Below are 4,592 nucleotides of genomic sequence, written 5' to 3' on the forward strand. Positions count from 1 at the left end.
GCACCTGCCCCCCCACCCCCAGGACCCCTGCACCCTGCGCGCTGGGTTCCGTATGCCAGTCAGACCAAAAGAGCCCACCGCGAGGCGGAGTGCAGACAGGGTTAAGACCCTCGCCCAGGCCCAGTCTCTTCTGAGGGATGACGTTTGAGAGTTTCTGAGGGTTCCTTTCTGAGGATTTTGGATTGACTTTAAGGGAGCAGAGTGTGGGAATAAGGGCATTTCTATTAGGAGCACATCCTTTCGGGCCTAAGTGCCAGACTTCTAAATTTTGGGGGTGGTCAGCAACAAGCAAACGGGACACCTTGGCTGATAATGGTGCGTTTTCCTATTCAGAATGACCTAAGAGTTATCTTAAAGGAGCAGCAGCAACGTGAATGAACCAAGAGATAAGGAGAAGTTACCTCTGACCTGCATACATGTTTCCTTGTGGAATTGCATAAGACCAAGATCATCTTGGGATGCCAAAGACGAAAGTATGGAAGATGATTTTAACCCACCATGTGCAAATAAATCACAAGTACCGGCAAACAAAAGGACCATATCCAAAGGCAAGGGAAGCCGGTCCAACTTTTAAAAAGCCGATCAAGGGGATCACAGGCACTTGCTCTGATCAATTCTGGAGAATTAAAGGACATTAGAGTAGGGATAAGCAAACCATTTGTAGATGGAAAAACCATAACTCTCAAGGACCCATTTTATAAATTTGATCATTGTCAATTTGAAAAACATTGAAAAGCTTACAAGAAGCGGTGAGATCCCTTTTTTGATCTTCCAATCTATAGGATCGTTGGAAAAGATAGTCTACTCTTGAAATTTAGATTCCATAAATTATCAGTAGCACGACAAAGAGTTTCATGGACTGAATCCCAAGATCCTGAGATTTTTCAAATGAGTTATTAAATAAAATTTGTAAAAGTTACAGTGTAATTTGAAGTGTTTGTCACACGTGCCACCATGATTTGTTGTTAGCAAGTATTCTTGAAGATTTACTACTCACTTTTGCCTCTTTCATTCTACTTTTTCTGCACAAATCTCTGTAAATACATATTTTAGGTGTACAAACAACTGCTGACCTTGCTAAATGAATTAAAATTTAAGGGTGAAATGTTTCTTTCTTAGCAAAAGGAACAATGTTAAAGATAACTTTAACAAATACGGGCATTTGAGTGGCCCATATTTAACGTATCTAGTAGGTTAGAGTCATTGCCATATGAGTACTTGTTCCCTGTCATCTTTTCAGTGCTCCAGGAGGCAGGAGTCTTCTCTCCACAACTCTATAGCTTATGGATCCAAGTCTCTCCAAGTCTAAGTCTCAGGGAAGGTCTCTCAGCACACCTTCCTCCATCTTCACTAACTTCCTACAGTTTTTCTGCAATCAGAAGTACAAATTCAGACCTGGCAACACCAGGCTCCACATATTATATTTCAGTCTTTATTTTTTAATGTGGAAAAGTAATTCAGGAGAGTTTCAGTTTGATGCTTCCAGACACTGTGCACTTAAATATAGGATTTGTTCTTATGAAGATAGTAGGATAACAAGAGGGTTAATTTATTTCAGAAGACCCAATTTTCTGGCCAAATAATGGGTTACCATGTTGAATATTAAAATTTGAATATGGGCTAAAGGATAGAAAAAAAATGATCCAGAAAATATATACTACCAGTAAGAAAATAATTATTAACAACAGAAAAAGAGCTATTTTACAAAACTGATGTCCAAATATTTATTATTAGCATAGAGCTGAGAATACTATTTTTTCAAGTTCCCTATATTAATAAGCAATACGACTAGCTGCAGTTTTTTTTTAATTTTCTTGTTTTTGTTTTTTTTTAGACAGTGCCTCCCTATGTAGTTGAGACTGATCTGGAACTTACTATGTAGCCCAGGCTAGTCTCAAACTCATAGCGATCCTCCTGCCTCAGCCTCCCGAGTGCTGGGATTACAGGTGTGTGCCACCATGCCCAGCCGACTAGCCGCAGTTTTTCAGGATCATTAGTAAACATTCACTTTTAGGAATTTTAACACCAAGTTTTCTAGGACATCTAGTAACTGACCTTTTCATCCCTATAAAAGAAGAAAAAGAAAGAAAAAAAGCCTCAATGTGGAGTTGCCAGTTATCCTACAGGAAATTGAGTCACTACCCCAAGCAGCACACCTAAATGTCATCTGCAGCTAGCAGGACAAAAACAGTGAGCCAGTTTAACTTTGGCTTTTACCAAGAACACGTACTGCATTCATTAATAAAATACTTTCACCCACAGAGAGCAGTATATACTATGGCTCTACTTTGAAATATATGAAAACTCTTCTATTTAACTGTCCAAAATCTTGCTGTGTCAAGGAACTAAAGAGAGAAAAACACCCAGGCAAAACTACTGGCTAAGAGCTGTACAGGGTAGGACAGGGCAATGGAGCAGTAATTAATAACTTGCGCCTTCCAGTTTTCTTGAAGGCACCCTTCACTATGTGACCTCCGTGTTTCTGCTCAGACGCTCCCGTAAACAAACAGTCCTCAGTGCTTGTGGGCCAGCCCTTGGCTTCTGACGTAGTGATGTGTGCAAGGGTTCCCCTGACATATGGCCTGAAACCTTGCCAGGTTTCCTCCAGCAGAGGATGCTGGAGCTGCAACTTCCCTTTGCAAAGGGAAAAAGCCTCAGCTCAGAGCCATAGCAGTTAGCTAGACTCTGAAGTTGTTTTCTTGTGAAATGCTCAACCCATTACTCTCACCCACAATTCACCCAGATGTTGACCAGCGAAGTAAAATGGTCCACACTACAGGACATGTAAGTGTGAGCAGGATCGTTGTCTTTGCCAATACTTGTGGGGGAAAGGTGTCGTAATTCCTAGACAGGACTATTGCTACAAATGAGGAAAGCAAGTGGAAAAAAAAAAAAAAAAGGACTTTGAATACCATTTGCCTGCCCTTAATTTGAAATTAATAAAAATATTACCGCCAATTCAGGTTGTTTTAAAAGTAAAACAACCTCATTAAACAGCTCCTAAGAGCAAACAAATGCTTAAGTATATTCCTTTCTAACCATTTCCAGGTTCTTCTGTCTTGATTCCCACCAAAATCCCCTCTTTGTTCCTAAGGAAGGGCTTAATAGTATTTGAAGTAGGCAGAGCCGGAGAAAATGATTTCCGCTTTACCATGTATTGCTGCGAGCTGGTCACTGCCCGACTTCGCTATAGAAGATCTGTGCAGGTTAGCTAGGACTTTTTCTGACATAATTTTTCGCTCTATACATTTTATCTGATGGGAAATACGTGAAGGCCCTGGATTCCCTCTCAGTGTGTACAGTTGTAAGCAAAGCTTGCCAGTGGCAGGCAGCTGTCATTTCCAAGTGTATTTCTGGCATCAAGTCCTTGTTTTGAAGTATTTTGAAATATATAAACTTTCACTTAGTACTTCAAAAACTTGTCCAAAGTGAAGATGTATGCATTTTGTGAGGGTTTTTTACTTTTGTCTTCCTACCGTCTACATTTTTTTTTTCTAGTGCTGCCTAAGGTTCTAGTAAAATATTTTAAATTAAATAAGCATAGGATTGAGTGTCACTGACTTCTGGTCCCATCAGCAACTCAACTTTTGTTTAGCATTGACTCTGCGTCATCTGCTTAGTTCACACAAATGAGGATGACAGGAGTGTGTCCCTTCACTAAGAAAAGCCTGGAGTCCAGCAGTGAGGACAAGTTCAGCACACCCCACAGTAGGAAAGAAGAAAGCAGGTGTGCTATGGGACAACGAAAGGGGATCGCAAAGAGGCAGAGTAGGAAAAGGCTGAGTTCTACAAAAAGAAACAGAAGTTTTAAAAGTGAGGAAGTATTAAAACAGTACAAGCAAATACCTAGGCTTCTGATCAACAAGATGTGTACATATGTGCATGGAGAAAGAGCTACCTGGAATAGAGCCTGGCTCAGGGAAAAAGAGGCTGGAAAAGGCTAAGAAATTCCAGAGATTTGCAGACACTGACCACAGGAATCTTTTCTGGCATTATATATAGGAGCTTTGAACCATCTTTAAAAGTAGGAGCTACTGTGTGATAGTGGCTCTAATTTTATTTTCCATGGAAAATTCTAGAGCTGTGCAACAACTGGGATTGAAAGAGGCAAGGCTTGAGGTCAGCAGAGCTACCACCTTTGACCGTAATAATCCTAGATAAAATTAAGTAACTTACAGACCACTTGCTCCTGTGACAACTATTCCAATCAACGACAATCTCTGTGCTAAAACCCTACATAGGCAGTGTTTCTGGATACGTGTCAGGCATGAAGAGAAGGACTGCCCAGTGTGACTTGAGAGGTCATAGACTTCTTCCTGCTAAAAATGCAACCTTTTATTCACAAATTTTTAATTATACTGTAATGAGATGGATGGGAAACCTAAATTCATACAGAATTTAGTGAAACAGTATCTGCAAGATAGTATTTAATAAGACTACTTATGACAGAAGATAAAACTTTGAGAAACACTGTTTTGGTAAAACCCAACCTGAAGCTTCTTCTACAAGGGCATGTGGACAAATAGGCTGATTGCTGCAGAGAAAGGGAGAGGGGGAAGAGGGAGGGGGAACCGAGGAGGGAGGGGAAGGAG

General features: G+C 40.5%; 1 protein-coding gene across 3 annotated transcripts in view; it reads right to left on the reverse strand.

Moving 5' to 3' along the window:
• Positions 1-4,592, reverse strand: part of Pde4d (phosphodiesterase 4D) — a 1,223,725-nt gene that overhangs the window by 58,437 nt on the left and 1,160,696 nt on the right. The window lies entirely within an intron of this gene.

Source organism: Fukomys damarensis, unplaced genomic scaffold (genome assembly GCF_012274545.1).
Source record: "Fukomys damarensis isolate Sample0158 unplaced genomic scaffold, DMR_v1.0_HiC HiC_scaffold_1, whole genome shotgun sequence".
Taxonomy (NCBI): Eukaryota; Metazoa; Chordata; class Mammalia; order Rodentia; family Bathyergidae; genus Fukomys; species Fukomys damarensis.